The 17,966-nt window shown below is 48.5% G+C and overlaps 1 protein-coding gene across 1 annotated transcript in view; it reads left to right on the top strand.

The window, feature by feature from the left end:
* TOX2 (TOX high mobility group box family member 2) overlaps positions 1–17,966 on the top strand; it is a 125,668-nt gene that overhangs the window by 1,037 nt on the left and 106,665 nt on the right. The gene's annotated exons all lie outside the window — the stretch shown is intronic.

Here is a 17,966-nt window from a genome sequence, read left to right as displayed (position 1 = left end):
ACACACACACACACACACACACACACACACACACACAGACACACCACATAAGGTTAAAGAAATTTAGAATGCAGAAGCATAATATGAATGGCATTTTCCAGCTGTCCCTTTGGGGGGTTGTCTTTGTGAGGGGAGTGGTTGAGTTGTGGGCGGGGCTTGTTGCACCAGGCAGACCAGGAGGCCCAATCTTCCTGGTGCTTAGTATTTATCAGCCATTGTTAGAAATAAGCTTCATGCACTTGTGTCCCAGAAACGAGGCACCCTCAGGCCTGGTTTTCCTCATTTGGAATATTCCAGGAGAGACCAAGAAACACTATCTTCTATACCTCCTGCAATGACCTCCACTTTCTCCACACTGGGCCTAGAAGGAAGCAAGAGGCAACAGGCCACAGGTCTGCTAGAGAAGGCTCTGAAGCCAGCCAGTCATTGAGGAAATAGCTATTGAGTGCCTGCTGTGTACCAGGGTCTCGTTCAGGTACTGTGTTCAAATCTCAGATCTGCCACAAGTTCAGTCTGTGACATAGGGCAAGCTCCTTAAGCCTTCTAAGTGTCATCTCCTTACCTGGAAAATGGGATGATGATACCCATTTGATGATACTTCCCTGTTTTGTGATGACTGTGTGTGTGTGTGTGTGTGTGTGTGTATGTGTACACACATACACACACACACACACAATGCCTGACACTGCCTAGCCCATGGTGGAACCTCCGTAAATGTTGAGTGAATGAATGAATAAATGACCCAGAACTCTTGCCTCAGGTCAGGAGAGGGACTGTGTGGCTCAGAACATGGGCACGTGTTTGTGTGCGTGCGTGTGTGTGTGTGTGTGTGTGTGTGTATGTGTGTGTGTGGAGTTCCCCCTAGTGCTGGGCAGTCAGGGGCTCTGTGTCCTGCTTCTCTTCCTAGGAAGCTCAAATGCGGGACCACTGTCTGTTTCAGAGCCCTGGCTGATATTAATTTCTCTCTGTCTCCGGTCCTGAGTATTTGACTGAGAGAGGAGTTATTTGCAGGGGTTTACTGGTGGTGCAGTGGTTAAGAGCTTAGCTGCTAACCAAAATGTCAGCAGTTCAAATCTACTAGGTGCTCCTTGGAAATCCTATGAGGCAGTTCTGCTCTGTCCTGTAGGGTCGCTATGAGTCAGAATCGACTTGTCAGCAGTGGGTTAATGGGTTACTGCTGCAAAAGACTTCTTTCAAGTGTTAAAAAGCAAAGATGTCACTTTGAGAACTAAGGTGCGCCTCACCCAAGCCATGGTATTTTCAATTGCCTTATATGCATGTGAAAGCTGGACAATGAATAAGGATGAATGAAGAAGAATTGATTCATTTGAATCATGGTGTTGGCAAAGAATGTTGACTATACCATGGTCTGCCAGAAGAATGAACAAATCTGTCTTGGAAGAAGTACAGCCAGAATGCTCCTTAGAAGTCAGGATTGCGTCTCATGTACTTTGTACATGTTATCAGGAGGGACCACTCCCTGGAGAAGGACATTATGCTTGGTAAAGTAGAGGGTCAGCGAAAGAGAGGAAGACCTCTGTGAGATGGTTGACATAGTGGCTGCAACAATGGGCTCAAACCTAACAATGACTGTGAGGATGGCACAGGACTGGGCAGTGTTTCATTGTGTTGTACACAGGGTCCTATGAATCGGAACCGACTCAACAACACCTAACAACAGCAACGACTGGCTATGTAATAGGATCCCTGGTGGTGCAGTGGTTAAGTGCTTGGCTGCTAACTGGAAGGTTGGTGGTTCGAACCCCCAGGAGCTCCCTGGGAGAAAGACCTGGCGATCTGTTCCCATAAAGATTACAGCCTAGGAAACCCTATGGGGCAGTTCTCCTCTGTCATGTAGTGTTACTGTGAGTTGAAATCAACTCAACTGGCACTTAACAACAACTGGCTGTATTGAAGCAGAACTGATCCTTTTATTTCCAACATTTTCTGAACAACTTAGTGAATACCAGTAACCAGCGTCACACAGTGGGATTTCAGGAGAACAGCCTTAAACAGGTGTTCAGGCTGCTACTTATCACCTGGTTGCTGAGAGCCCTAGGCTGAGGAAGAAGCCTTGGAAGGGAGAGAGTGGCTGGAGTATTGCCCTGCCTACACCCCCTGCCTTGGGACCTTCATTGAGTCCAGGTTAACAGCTGGCTTTGAGCCATGGCTCTGTTTCTTGCTTGCAGTGTGACCTCAGGCAGGCCACTTCACCTCTCTGAGCCAGAGTTTCCTTGCCTACAGAAGGGTAGATTGTTAGGATTAAATGGGATAAGGTACATAAAGTCCCCGGTGGCACATATGGTTAACAACTCAGCTGCTAACTGAAAGGTTTGATTCTACCCAGAGGCACCTTTTCTGAAAAATCAGCCATTGAAAACCCTATGGAGCACAGTTCTTCTCTGAGACACATGGAGTTGCCATGAGTTGAAGCCAACTCAACAGCAACTGGATATAAAGCACATTGTTGGTGCTCTGTAAATAAAAACACCACCCCTCCTGGAGAAAGTACTGTGGGGAGCCTGTGATTGGGGCTGGCACCCAGGGTCTGGCACCCAGCAGGTGCTCACTGAATATTTATGGAAAGAATGAAGGTGCCCTGGAGTGGCAAGCCAAGTTATAGGTCTCATCTGCCATGCTTTGCTGTGTGATCTTGGTCAAGTTCTTTGCCCTCTTTTGTCTCTAATTTCGTCCAAAAAATAACTCAGGCTGTCCCACCAATGCCCACTCTTCTACTCACGGGATTTCCAGAGAAAGATGAGCTTCATGTCTGAAATTAATTTCGTTCCCAAGATTAGGGTCGCTTTGAGTTGGAATCAACTCAGTGGCAACGGGTTTGGCTTTTGGTTCCACGATTAGTAGCACCTGTGATGATGCTCGCCCCCTTGCTGCCTCGTGCAACAAACCAGTAATCAATGGAACTGGATGTAGAGGCAGTGATGCGGCGTACCCAAGGAGGCAGCTGGGGGCGTGGTAGGCTGCCTCAGTGGCACCCACCATGATTGCCTTAGGGTGGCCTCGGGGGCCTCAGGCTGCCCAGGAGTCGCCATCTCTGTCAGGCAAGGACACATGTGGACAGTTGCAAACAAAGCCCTGAGATAGCACAGCTGTGGAGTAGATGCTCTAGCTTCTCCCTCCTCCCCCCACCGCCCTTGGGGTGCCATTTCCAGGGAGGGCCTTGGGACCTCCTGCTCTTGGGAGTGTGCCAAGATGAGCACTGGAATAGGAATTGTGGGTCTGGGTTTTCAGTCTGGGCTCTCCTGACTTCTAGCTGTGGGACTTCAGGCAACTCACTCACCCTCTCTGGGTCTTACTTGCTGTAGGGAACAATTGAGGCCATGGGAGCAGCAGCCTTAATAACGAGGAGGTAGTATAGAAAGACGGGTCCCTGGGTGGCGCTCACAGTTTGTGCTCGACTACTAACCTAACAGTTGGCTGTCTGAACCCACCCAGTGGCACCGCAGAAGAAAGGACTGGCGATCTGCTTCTGTAAAGATCACAACCAAGAAAATCCTATGGAGCAGTTCTACTCTTAACACGTGAGGTTGCCATGAGTCTGAATGGACTTGACTAAATGGGGTTTTTTTTGGGGGGGGTGCATTTAGTATAGAAAGGCAGCTTTGATGTGCACAGCCTCACCCCCTGTGGCCCTTCTCTTGATTCACACTCCCCGCCCCAAGCATGCCCCTCCTCCATCACACCCGCCTTGGTGCACTCCACTGCCATCCACCACCTCTTGGCTTAGGTCACACACCTGTAGTCATCCTGGCCTCATTCCCCACATCTGACCCACCTGCAGGTGCTGCTGGCTCTACCTTCAGAGTACAGTCACACCCCCTCATGTCACTATTACCTGTCAACTGAATGACTACAGGAGCCTCCTCCCGTGCCTTCCTGCCTCCCTCCACCCTTAGAGCCTGTTCTCCTCGCAGCAGCCGGGGCATCTCTGCAAACCACCAGTGCACACGCCCCTCCTCTGCTTAAACAGAGCCCTCTGTTGGATAGTCCCTCGTAGCCCTCTGGATCCTTTCCCGATACCCGTAATATACGCTCATGGGTGTATCTTTTTTGCAGTCAACAAGCTAACTTCTACTCTTTCCAGATTCACTGCCCTGCAGCTTCTTAAGAGTCCCTTCCCCTACTGACCAAGCTCTCATGCCTCATGATTTTATGTATGTAGACCCCTTGGTCCTGGATGGAGTCCCTGGTTGGTGCCAGTGGTTAATGTGGTTGGCTGCTAATGGAAAGGTTGTAGGTTCAAGTCCACCGAGAGGCACCTTGGAAGAAACATCTGGTGATCTACTTCCCAAAAAAACAGCCATTGAAAACCCTATGGAGCATAGTTCTGCTGTGACACACATGGGGTCGCCGTGAGTCAGAATCAACTGGATGGCAACTGGTTTTTGGTCCAGAATCTGCTTCCCCTAACCCCCAAACTCCTTCTTATCCCATTGCCCCCTCACTCCACCCCCAGCAGCCTGAACCTGGGGCTCCTTCCCTTGCCCACCCGGTCACGGTCCTCACCATCAGTGCTATGATGCTCCGGTTGGACGGGACCTGTGTGTGAAGATCTTTTATCCTCACGCCTGCTGGAAGGCTGGGTAGGCACAGAGTAGCTGCTCAGGAAACACCAATTTAGGCAATAAATGCAAAGAACTCCCTGCACATTAGGGCTTTCAGACCTGCACAGACTGGATTAGAATCCTCAGCTGTGATTTGCTTTGGCTGTGTGACCTTAGACGAACTATCTAACCTCTCTGAGCTTGGAGGATCATAAGGATCGACAAGATGGCCTGTATAAGGAATTTCCTTTTCTATTCCACTTGCTGGACAGTAAGTGTCCCCAGGAGACTCAGAACATTGAAATGACCCCTCTTGTTTACTCCAAGCAGAGCAAACCTACAGAGGTGCCAGGCCCAGCGACTCCCAGTATTGTCCACAGAGGACCCCTGCATAGAGCCCTAAACAGGAGCAAAAATAGCAGCGTTGGGGCAACCTATGATGCAGAAGCCACAGGAAGAAGCCTCAGGGTGAGCGGATGTCAGCTGCTCCGAGGCCCTGCTGAGGTTCCGCGGATGTGCCGAGCTGTGCAGCCCTCACGCCTGCCCTCGCTGGCTCCTCTGACCACAGCATCAGATAAGGCCAGTGGAAAAAGTGCTGGCTTCCTCTCTCTGGGGAGGGTAATCTCAGTGCCATCTGGGGGCACAGACACACACACATACTCATTCACTCACTCAGGTACAGCCCCAAGTCAGTTATTGTGCACCCCCAGGATTAGGGGAGAAATGACACCCTCCCCTTACCTCTCTGGCCTTTCCTACCTGTCCCGTTTTGCTCACTCTGCTCCATCTTACTGCTTTCCTTGCTGTCCTAGGTCACACTGGCATTCCCAACCTCAGGACCTTTGCACAGGCTGTTCTTGCTGCCTGGAGTGCTCTTCCCTCACACATCTGCTTGGTTCATTCCCTCACTTCCTTCAGGTCTTTGCTGGACTGTCACTTTCTCAATGAAGCCCACCTTGACCATCCCGTATAAATTTGCACACCCTCCACGCTGGCTCTCCTGATTGACTTCACCTGTTCAACTTTCTCTTCTTTCCATAGTACTTAAAACCCTCAGGAAACCCTGGTGGTGTAGTGGTTAAGAGCTACATCTGCTAACGAAAAGGTTGGCAGTTTGCATCCACCAGGCGCTCCTTGGAAACTCTATGGGGCAGTTCTACCCTGTCCTGTAGGGTCGCTATGAGTCGGAATCGACTTGACAGCAACAGGTGTGTGTGTGTGTGTATAACCTTCTATCATACTGTATAAGTTACTTACTTACTCTCTTTGCTCTTTGTTTTCTGTCTCCAGTGCAAGAATGCAAGCTCTGGGGATCTCTGTTCAGTGCTATATCCCAGGGGTGCAGAATAGTGCCTGGTACACAGTAGGTGACTGGAAGATATTATTTAGCAAATGGGTGCATGAGTGAGTGAATAGGAACCAGCCCGGCAGTCAGAAGAGGGTCAGGCTGGATTTGTTTGGGGGTCTTATTTCAGGGCTGCAGGACACAGGAACAGGCTTACATTGTCACTGGGATTCTGGCCCCAAGATTCACCTGCATTGGCCAGAAGTCCTTGCTAACCCCCAGGGTGACAACCGTCTGGGGCCAGAGAAGGCCCTGGAAGCCTATGGTGCCTCGTAGGAGAGACCCTTGGCACAATTAGGCATTAGGCTTTGGAATCACACTGTTCTGGGTTTGAATCTCAGCTCTGCCATTTCCTCACTGTATCTCAATTTCCTCATCTGTAAAATGGAGTAGATAATTCTGACCTTACTTGGGTATTGATTATGAGGATTATGAGTAATGTATGCAAAGTGCCTGGCGTGGCTCATAGTAGGGCTGGTCAGCAAAGAGTTGTTACTCTTTAGCTCATTAATTCAGTGTATTAGTCAGGTTAGGCTGGGCTATGCTGCAGTAATAAACAGCCCCTGGAGTTTCAGTTGCTTATCACAACAAAAGTTTATTTTTACTCTTACTACATGTCCCATGATGGCCAACAGCAAAGTAGTTGGTTGAGCTCTACCCCACCGAGTCACTCAGGGACAAAGGTTGATTGAGCCTTGACCATCTGGAATATATTGCTGGTCCTACAGAGAAAGCCTAGAGTTCACATGTGTGCTTTTCAATGCTTCCACCAAGGAGAGCCCCATGGCCCATTGGCCTAAACTAGACACGTGGCCCCACCAAGTGGCAAGGGGGGCAGGAGGTATAGTCTTCCAGGTGCCTGGAAAGAGAGGAGAGCCAGATATTGGGGAGCAGTAGTAAAGTCTACCACAGTGGGCAAATCCTTCCCTGCCCCCTCCACACATGGGGAAACTGAGACATAGTTAATCACTGGCCTGATGGAACTCACCTGTAGTAGGCTGAATACTAGCTCCCAAATATATCCATGTCCTAAGTCCAACACCCATTCATGATAAAAACTCTCAACAAAATAGGAATAGAAGGGAAATTCCTAATATAATTAAGGGATTTATACAAAGCCAACAGCCAACATCATCCTAAATGGAGAGACTTTGAAAGCATTCCCCTTGAGAATGGGAGCCAGACAAGGATGCCTTTTATCACTACTCTTATTCAGCATTGTGCTGGAGGTCCTAGCCAGAGCAATTAGGCTAGAAAAAGAAATTAAGGGCATCCAAATTGGTAGGGAAGAAATAAAAGTATCTCGATTTGCAGATGATATGATATTATACACAGAAAACCCCAAAGAATCCACAACAAAACTACTGGAACTAATTGAAGATTTCAGCAAAGTTTCAGGATACAAGATAAACATAAAAAAAATCAGTTGGATTCCTTTACACCAACGAAGAGAACTTCAAAGAGGAAATCACCAAATCAATACCATTTACAATAGCCCCCAAGAAGATAAAATACTTAGGAATAAATCTAACAAGAGTTGCAAAAGACCTATACAATGAAAACTACGAGACATTACTGCAAGAAACCAAAAGAGACCTGCATAAGTGGAAAAACATACCTTGCTCATGGATGGGTAGACTCAACATTGCGAAAATGTCAGTTCTACCTAAAGCAGTCTACAGATACAATGCAATCCCGATCCAAATTCCAACGGCATTTTTTAATGAGATGGAGAAACAAATCACCAACTTCATATGGAAAGGGAAGAAGCCCCGGGTAAGTAAAGCATTACTCAAGAAGAAGAACAAAGTGGGAGGCCTCACACTACCTGATTTTAGAACCTATTATACCGCCACAGTAGTCAAAACAGCCTGGTACTGGTGCAACAACAGATACATAGACCAATGGAAGAGAATTGAGAATCCAGACATAAATTCATCCACCTGTGAGCAGCTGATATTTGACAAAGGCCCAAAGTCCATTAATTGGGGAAAGGACAGTCTCTTTAACAAATGGTGCTGGCATAACTGGATATCCATCTGCAAAAAACTGAAACAAGACCCATACCTCACACCATGCACAAGAAGTAACTCAAAATGGATCAAAGACCTAAATATAAAATCGAAAATGGTAAAGATCATGGAAGAAAACACAGGGACAATGCTAGGAGCTCTAATACGTGGCATAAACAGAGTACAAACCATAAGTAACAATGTACAAGCACCAGAAGAGAAACTAGATAACTGGGGGCTCCTAAAAATAAAAAAATAAAATAAACCAAATATATCCATGTCCTAATCCCTGGAAAACCCTATGGGGCAGTTCTAAACTCTGTCCTATAGGGCTGCTATGAGTCGGAATCGACTCGACGGCAACAGGGTTTTTTTTTTGGTTAATCCCTGGAACCTGTGAATGTTACTTTATATGTCAAAGGGACTTTGCAGATGTGATTAAGTTAAGGATCTTGAGAAGGGAGATTGTCCTGGGCTATCTGGTGGGCCTGATATAATCACAAGGGTCCTTATGAGAGGGAGGCGGGGAGTCAAAACAGAGAAGGTGATGTGATGATGGAAACAGACATTGAAGTTATCGGCGCTTTGATGATGGAGGAGGGGGCCACACGCCAAGGAATACAGATAACCACGAGAAGCTGGAAAAGGCAAGAAAACAGATTCTTCCCTAGAGCCTCCAGAGGAACTAGCCTGACGACACCTTGACTTTTAACTCAGTAAAACCCACCGAGGGGCCAGGCCCGGTGACCCCCAGTACTGTGCAGAGAGGAGCTCTCCTAGAGCCCCAAACAGAAGCAAAAATAGCAGCTGTTGGGGCAATTTGAGGAAGACTGTAGGTTTCTTCAGCCACCTAAGCTACCTGATCTTTCCCGTACCTGTTCTTGACCCAGCCCCGTGTCACCCTCATTCCCTATAATTTCTAAAGTAGCTAGCATTCTGCCTGGTATTTCAGCAGCCTGGAGGATCCATGAGGGTGTGTAGAAAGACATCAGATCTGGGTTCAAATCCCAGCTCATACACTTAATAGCTGTGACCTTGAGCAGGTTCGTTTACCTTTCTGAGCCCCAGTTTCCTCATCTGTAAAATGGGCATATACTATGAAGATTACGGAGAGACAGTCTCCCTTCAAGGGTCTAGCACGCGTATGCCTGGATCAGAGGAAATGCTTCATTCGGCTCCAAATTCCCTTATCTGAAATAAAAAAAAAACGCTACAAAGCAAAAGTTGTTTTGTAAATATACTGCAAACTCACTTAGCTGCAAAACCTGACCTGAACTGATGCGAGGCTGTTTATAATCTTTATTTAACCCACTTGTGTGGGGATTCATATGTTTCACTGCAGACATATGAACATGTCTGATTACAGGTGCTGCCCTGGACCCCACTGAGGGTATTACATAACTTGGGAAATCTGCACTTCATGTTACTTTTCTGAAATCCAAACAAATTCTGAAAGGCACCTGACCCGTGGGTTCTGGCTGAGGGCCTGTGGGCCTGTGTGAGCTGCCACTGAAGACCCACCTGGCTCATAGTGGGTCCACGGATGCCCCTAAGAGCCATCGCGGAGCCTGAAGCCTTCTGTTTCCTCTGGGTTTCTCAGCAGCCAGTGTCCTCTTAGTCATCTGGGATTAGGTTGGGTTTTGCTGGCTCAGGGGCGGAGGTTAAGGCTTGGGGCAGGGTGAGCCTAGGTGCTTAAGCATTTCTGGTTTGAATTTAAAAGGGGAAATTTTTTTTTTTCCCTCATGAATCATCAGAAAAAGAAATCAGAAGGCAGCATGTGACCAAGGAGAGGAAATTAGGGTTTTGCATGGGGTGAGTCACCCCCTTTCTGACTCCTGGGTGATCCCTGTCTCTTGGCAACTTTCATTCATCTCCAGATGCTCAGCTCTGCCTTCTGGAAACCACACTGGGGGCTGGCGTGGTTTTATTCTGACTCCAAACCTGCCTCCTTTCTTAGCCATCAATATCAATTTCTGTTTTTGAATCGCTGTCACACTGTTTTAATTATTGTTGCTTTATCCAATGTTTCTTCTCCCTGGTCCCATCTCTAGTTCATCACGGCAGCTTCTGCCTGGCTTTCTAGGCGGGCTTCAGCCTTATGTTCTCCAACCTGAAGCCAGAGGCATGTTTCTAAAATGCAGTTTCCATTCTGGACTTCAGTCTCCACTCCTCAGTGTAGCCCCCAAAGCCCCATCATGATAAGCCCTGCTTGCCTTTCCATCTCCTCTGCTGCTGCTGCCCACTCAATGAATGGACCCTGCTCTGCAGCCCCAAGCCTTAGCTAATGCTGTTCTCACGCTTCTTACCCCTCCCTCCCATGCCGTCTCCCCACACCTGGCTAATTCTGCACATCCAGCAGGTAGATCTGCTTAGAACAACCTCTTCTGTGTAGGCTTTTTACATGTCCCTTCTCTTAAAAAAAAAAAGAAAAAGATGTTGCCACTGAGTCAGTTCTGACTCCCAGTGACCTCATGTATGTCAAAATAGAACTGTGCCCTATAGAGTTTTCAATGACTGAGTTTTTGGAAGTAGATTGCCAGGCCTTTCTTCTGAGACACCTCTGGGCAGACTTGAACCTCCAACCTTTCAGTTAGCAGCCAAGCGCATTAACTGTTGGCACCACCCAAGGACTCCCATAAACCCTGGCTCCCGTTATACTTATCACCCCATATTATAATTCCTGGTCCTGCCCCCCTCAGTAGACCGTAAGCTTCAGGAGGACAAGGACTATGTCTGCTGTACATCACTGATGCCAACCTCAGTACTCAGAACAAAAGGCTATTATAAGCAAGACTGGGTGTACTTGGCAGCAGAAAGATGTGGCAGTCTGCTTCCTTAAAGATTACAGCCTTAGAAACCCTCTGGGGCAGTTCTCCTCTGTCCTACAGGGTCGCTATGAATCGAAATCAACTCGATGGCAATGGGTTTTTTTTTTTTTTTTTTTGAGGGAGGGGGGGTTGTACTTGAGACAGAGAGACACAATCTTGCTTTGCAGTAGGCTAGAAACTGTTTCCCATGTCAGCAGTGGTGTGAAATATACCAGTTTCATTATAGTAGGTTTGTTTCCATAAGCATTTCTCCATTGCCATTGAATCAAGTATTTTTCCCTGTATATTGGTTTCTTGGTATATTGCCTCCTGGATGCCTTTTTCTGTTGGTATCCTGTGTCTTTTTGTGTATTGGCATCTTGCTTTTTGTTTAATTTGAGCCACTTCTACATGATATATATTAACTGTCTCATAGTTGGTGCTGATATTTTCTTAGTCTGATGTCCTTTTCATTTTGGTTTTATTACGGTTCCCTCTGCAGAAGATATTAATGCATACATATTTGAATCTGTCAATCTCTCTTCCTTCGTGATTGCTTCAAGGGCTGAGCAAGTTATCCTGCCTGCACAGATCTGATAAACATTCCGTTCTGTTTTCTGATCGTTGATCTATAACGTGACTTTTTATACTTAACTCTTTAATCTATTTGGGATGCATTTTGGTGGTGGCTTGCCGCGGGTATCTAGTTCTAGTTCAGTGTTCCTAAATAGGAACAAGATAACCTTTTTATCCCCATTCTGTTTATTAAATAATTGGTCTTTGTCTCTGTTTCCAAAAAGAGAGACAAAATAGAGTAGTTGTTATGAGCGTGAGCGATGGAAGAGTTAAGATTCTGGCTTTGCCACTTTCTGGCTGTGTGACCCTCAAGCATGTTGGTTAAATTGTCTGAGCTTTTCTCCTCTGTAAGACAGGGTAACAGTATCTCACGTATAGGATTCTTGCAAACAGTAAGTGACATATTGTATGTAAAGCACTTAACGTGGTACCTGACATATAGTGAATGCCTTTCTCAGTCATACGTTTTCTTACATGTTGCTGTTGTTGCCGTTGAGAAGGCTCCGACCGTGTTGACCTTATGAGAATGAAACATTGCCTGGTCCTGCACCATCTTCATGATTATTTGTGTATTTGAGTCAGTCCGTTGTGCAGCCATTGTGTCAGTCCATCTCCTTGAGGGTTTCCTTCACCTTCAGTGGCCCTCCACTTTACCAAACGTGATGTCGTTCTCCAGTGATTTGTCCCTCCTTATCAAGAGTCCAAAGTAAGTGAGTTGAAGTCTCAAACAGTGTTCTGTGATCCATAGGGTTTTCATTGGTTAATTTTCGGAAGAAGATTGCCAGGCCTTTCTTCCTAGTCCTAGTCTGAAAGCTCTGCTGAAACCTGTCCACTATGGGTGATCCTGTTGGTATTTGAAATACCGTTGGCATAATTTCCAGCATCATAGCAATATGCAAGCCACCGCAGTATGACAAACTGGCTGATGGGTGGTGGTTTTCTTACATAATTGGGTCTACTTCTGTACTTTCTCTTCTGTTTGATTGATTTAAATTTCTTGTTTTATATCACTGCAAAAAAAACCCCAAAAAACCTGTTGCCATTGGTCGATTCCAACTCATAGCAACCCTATAGGACAGAGTAGAACTGCCCCGTAGGGTTTCCAGGGAGCAGCTGGTAGATTCAAACTGCCAACCTTTTTGGTTACCAGCTGAGTGCATAACCACTGTGCAACCAGGGGCTTCATATCATTAGCACACTGCTTTCACTGTTATTGTCACTGTACAGAATGCTCTGGCCAAACCCCTCCCATTGCTCTTCTTTTTTAGGAATATTGCTTTAGACCCTTCCCTGCCCAGTCTCATACCCAAGCATACACTCGCTCTGCCAATGCCGATAACTTGCAGACACTCACCACCACCACCGCCAGTTTTCTCAGCCTCCCAGCTGCCTGGTCTTCGCTCACTCTAGTCGCTCTACCTGAGAGGTGTGCATAGCTGCTCTTACCTGGTCAGTCCCCACCTTAGTGCTTCATCACGCCAGATGTCATCAGTGCTGGTGCCTGTACCCCCTCTGGACCCTGAGCTCTCCTGAGAGTGGGTTCTGTGTCCCAGGACCCCTCAGAGCCTGGCAGGTAGCTGGATACATTGTAGATGCTCAGGTGAGGGCTTGGGGAAGGCAAGGTTGCTTCCCACACCCTTGGGCTTTGACAGTAACCGAGCTAAGTCTGGCTTCTGCTCAGCACAGGCTCCACTGAGCCAACACTGCGGCACTGGTAACCCAGAACATGCTGCTGCCAGTGACTGGGGGCCATTCACCTACCCTGGCCTCAGTTTTCCTAGTGGGATGCCGAGAAGATCTCTGAGGCTCTATCAGCCCCGAGGCCCATTATTCAATTTAAACTAGGCTAGAGGTCTCGGAAGTGAAGAGGAATCAGAGTAACTCATGGGCGTGCGCTGTGCCTTGGAGTGTGGTTTGCCCTCTCTCTGTTTTCTGGGGAGAAAAGACCCGTTAAGAAAGAAGCCCCACTGCCCTCCTGGCTCCTGTGTTACAGGGTCCCCAGGGAGAACCCAGATCTGGAGCATGGGGGTTTTTAGAGTAAAGAGCAGAGGGGTGGCCTCCAGCCTAGGAAGGCAGCTGGGGTGAAAGGGGGAACTAGCTTTTTAAGGGCCAGGACTTTGTGGCAGCACTGAGAGGTCGAAAGTTTCATTCCTGTTTTACAGAGGAAGAGTCTGAGGGTCAGAGAGGTGAGATCCCTGCTCTGGCCACACAGCAGCTAGGTGCAGAGCCTGGGCTTCCAAAGCTGCACTGCTCCAGCATTCTCTCAGCCCCCAAGTCCAAAGGCTGATTTTAATGAGGCACTTAAAAATAGATTACAGTGTTCACAAATATCATTTCCTGCGTTATCCAGTACCGACAGAAGGAAGTGAACTTGGTACTTTGGCTGTGTTAGATTTTGGGGTCAGATGCATCAGTGCCAACTTCAGGCGACCTATAAAACCTTTCTAGGTCAAATTACAATTTCAAAAGATTTTTTTCTTTTCTTCCTCTTTTTTCTCTAACCGCCCCCCAGTTGAATGCCGTCGTTGACATATTTCCCCTGCAACAATACACGCCCTTTGTGGCATGATTGAGGGCTTGTTTTGTAGGCTGGGGAGAAAATATCTTCCGAGTCATCTGCTGCTCATTGTCTCGTTCACGCTAGCTCCCTTCACGCCACAGTCCCATCCAACACATGCTTATGTGGCTTTTAGTTAATTGTCTTTGGCAAGAATCAGTTTTGGGACTTGTTCCCAACCGCTTGGATAATAGATAATTATCAGGCACAAATATTGGCAGCACCAGGCAACCTGAGGCTTGAGGCCGCTGACCGCAGTCCAGCCCCTGGAGAGTTGGGTGGCTCCGTGCCTTGGTGAAGAAACAACGCAGGACCTCAGAAGTACTATAGCCCATGGACTCTGCAGTTAGACTTTCTGGGTTTGAATCCCGACTCCGTCACTTACTAGTTGTGTGCTTTGGGCAAGCTACTTACCCTTGTTGTTGTTGGCTGTCACTGAGTAGGCCTCAGACTCATGGCAACCCCATGCACAACAGAATGAAACATTGTCTGTTTCTGTGCCAGCCCTGTGAAGGGTGGCAAATCAGACCTTTGTGGTCCATAGGATATCCCTTGGCTGATTTTCAGAAGTAGATTGCCAGGCCTTTCTTCCTAGTCCATCTAAGTCTGGAAGTTCCACTGAAACCTGTTGAGCATCATAGCAGCACGCAAGCCTCCACGGACAGATGGGTGGTGGCTGTGCATGAGGTGCACTGGCCAGGACTTGAACCTGGGTATCCTGCATGGAAGGTGAGAATTCTACCAGTGAACCACCAATGCCCTACTTAACCTTACTTGACCTCAATGTCCTCATCTGTAAAATGGGAAGCTTAGTAATAGTCACTCACCTGACAGGGTTGTGTGAGGATTCAATGAGTTCGTATTTGTAAATCAATGAAAAGTGCCTGGTTCACAGTAAGCGCTATGTAAATGTTATGTAAATTAGTTAAAATTAACGCACGGTCATAGCTGTAGTAGATGCTGTCGTATGCTGCCCCAGACCCCCTCAGGACTGAGACACTCTTACTGCCAACTGTTGAGTGTGCTGGTGGCTGCCATCTCACAGCCGACTCTCTCTCTGGGATTGTCCATGGTGGATGGAAGATGCCTGGCCCAAGATTACACACCCTTCCCCAGGCCAGCCTGGATCCAATGGCTGCTCAATGTGGGAATACAAAGGCTTAGCTCCTTACCTCATTTTGGGACATCTCTGAAGGGCCATCCCAGTTCCAGAGCCCCCTTGGGACAGGCTGAGGCCTCTGTTGTGACCGCATTGAAGTCTACCATCTTCCGCTGCCCAGTCCTGCTTACCTCACTCCCCCATCATGCTCTCCAGCAAACTTACCACGCGTAGATGGCACTCAGAGTCTGTTTCCAGGGAACCTGCGCTAAAACAATAGGAGCCACCCAGATGCTGAAAGGATCCTGATTTCCATTTTAGGATACACATTTATTTCACTTGCTTGCTCTCACGGAGGCTCTTGGAAGAGCGGCCTTGGGGTTCTCCACCACCCCTGCATCTCTGGGTGTGCACATTTGCACACCATAGCCATGCTTTGCGAGCTCCATCTGCATCCTGGAGGGGCCTTCCTGAATGTTTGCAGGGAGCTTGGTGGCTCCAGGATCCCTCTTGAGGTGGGAAGAAAAACGTCTAGCTCCTGGGTGAACCACAAAACTTAAAACTGACCTAACTGTGAGGGACTTAGAAAGCCTCACCCACTCAACCCCTCCTGAGCAAATGAGGAAACTAAGGCCCGGAGATGGGAAAGCTTTGTTCAAGGCCACACAGTAAGCGAGTGCTTCTCCTTTCAACCCTTGGAGGGGATGGTGCCTTGGAGGTGCAGTGGGATGGGGTGGTCTGAGAGGTCAGATAAGCTGTTATGTCCAATAAATGCTTTAGATGCCCCCACAGCAAGGAGGCCACCAGTCCTGTCTGGCAGTGGATCTCAGCGTGGGGGATGAACGGGAGGTAACTGAGTGGAAAAGAAGAGAAGGGAGGCCCAGGTGGCTAGCACAGAGGCTGGAAAGTCACAGATGCGTGAGAGGGTATGGTACCTGCAGGGACCTCGAGGGCCCTGGAAAGGCAGGAATGTAGGAGGAATGGGGTTGGGGGGGTGTTGGGAAGCCAGGTTGGAGGGTTGGTAGGCAGGGGCAGAGTGCAAGGGCCTTGAATGCCATAGTAAAGAATTTGAACCTTTCCCCAGTGGGGAGATGGGGCTTGAAGGAGAATGGCCAAGGCAGAACCAGACAGGGGCCTTATCTGTCCTGGCCCCCACTGGCTCCTTATTGCCTGACCCAGTGCTGCTTAGTTAAAGTTGATGCTCAGTGAATATTTATGGAATAAATGTGTGAACAAATGAGGGAGTGGAAGATTGGGCTGGAAAAAAATGGCTCCAGCTGCCATGTGGGGGGTGGGGGAGCAGGGACAAGTCCTGAGGCTTGGAAGAAACCAGCTCCTGGTGTGGGAGGGTTTATCCTTCAGGGCCAGGAGTGTGGGTCCTGAGCCTCCCTCCCTGCACCCCCCACCCCGAGAGACCCATCAGCGCCAGCTTGCATGAGACTTCAGGGACGCTGGGGGTTGCAGATGGGACTGGCTGAGAACACACACGTTGGCGTCTCCTGTGGCAGAAGCCAGGTAGAAGGCCATGGAAATCATAAGCCAATCCTGCTGGTGTCCCGGCCCCGCGTCTCAGACAGCCTCATCGGACCACACCCTGACACGCTTCGGGCCCAGTACCACCCGCCCCCCAGCACAGGCAGCGTCTGCAGCCCCCTTGGAACCATTCCCCCTAACAGCGGCCAAATGAAAATGTTTGTTGAAAACAACATGTGCATAATTAAAGCTTAATGAGCGCTTGTCTGTTTGGAATGTGCAATTAGATTTATAATCGAGGATGGGAACAGGCTCCAAATGGCTTTAAATGGAGCTGAGAGGGAGGATAATTTTTGCCATAAATCTGTGGTAATGTGGACGGTGTGTGAGCGACCAGTGGCAGCACTGAGGAAGAAACATGGGCCTGCCTGGCAGCCGTGCCCTGCCTGTTGGGCCACCCTGCCCGTCGGGCCCTCTGGCAGCTACACTCACCAGTGGTCTTGGAGGCATATCTGCTCTGCTCTGTGTTGGCACTGGGTCTCCTGTCAAGTCTTCCCATCTGCAGGCTATGAGCTCTGTGATCAGAGCCAACTGTGGGGAGATGAGGGGCTGGTGCAGAGTCCAGCTGTCCTGGCCCCAGGTGACTTGGCCAGGCAAGAGATCTCACAGCATCACCCTGCTCACCCCAGCATGCAAGCTGGTGTTAAGGCAGAGCGCGGACCTGGGATGTGGCTCCATGTTTTGTTACCTGCTGTATCCCAGCATGCAGAGCAGTGCCCAGCGCAGAGTAGGGCCTCGTTTACATTTGTTGAATTAGTGAATGCCTCTGCACCATTCTCTTGCCTTAAATAAATCACTCTCCCGTTGTGGGCCTCAGTTTCCCCAGAGCTATGGTGGAGACTTGGATTCAGCTATTGCTGATGTAGGGGCATTGGTGGTTCAGTGGTAGAATTCCCACCATCCATGAAGGAGACCCACTTCTGATTCTCAGCCAGTGCACCTCATGCATAATCACCACCTGTCTGTCAGGGAAGACTTATGTGTTGCTATAATGTCGAACAGGTTTCAGTGGCACTTCCAGACTAAGACCAGGAAGAAAGGCCTGGTGATCTGCATCTGGAAATCAGCCAGCGAAAGCCCTATGGATTACATCATGAGGGTGGTGTAGGACCAGGCAGTGTTTTGTTCTGTTGTGCATGGGGTCACCATGAGTCAGGGGCCGACTCAGTGGCAGCTAACAACAAAATTGCTGATGTGGACTCTTCCATTGCAGCCTGGGTCTGTACCAGGTCCCTAATGGAGTAGCTCCAGGTACCACAAGGGCCTCTATGGGCTCTGGATCAGGACTTGGGACCTTCCCTGAGGTGCTGAGAGCTACCTGGGAAGGGACAGGGGGAGGGGCCACGAAGAGCTGGGTTTGGACCAGAGGGTGGCTGGAACAGCATGTACACTAGCACTGTCCAATAGAAATATCATGCAAACCATACATGGAATTTGAAACTTCCTGGTAGCTACAATAAAAACAGTAAAAAAAA

Source organism: Trichechus manatus, unplaced genomic scaffold (assembly GCF_000243295.1).
Source record: "Trichechus manatus latirostris isolate Lorelei unplaced genomic scaffold, TriManLat1.0 scaffold00008, whole genome shotgun sequence".
Taxonomy (NCBI): Eukaryota; Metazoa; Chordata; class Mammalia; order Sirenia; family Trichechidae; genus Trichechus; species Trichechus manatus.
This window is presented reverse-complemented; position numbering and strand designations above follow the sequence as displayed.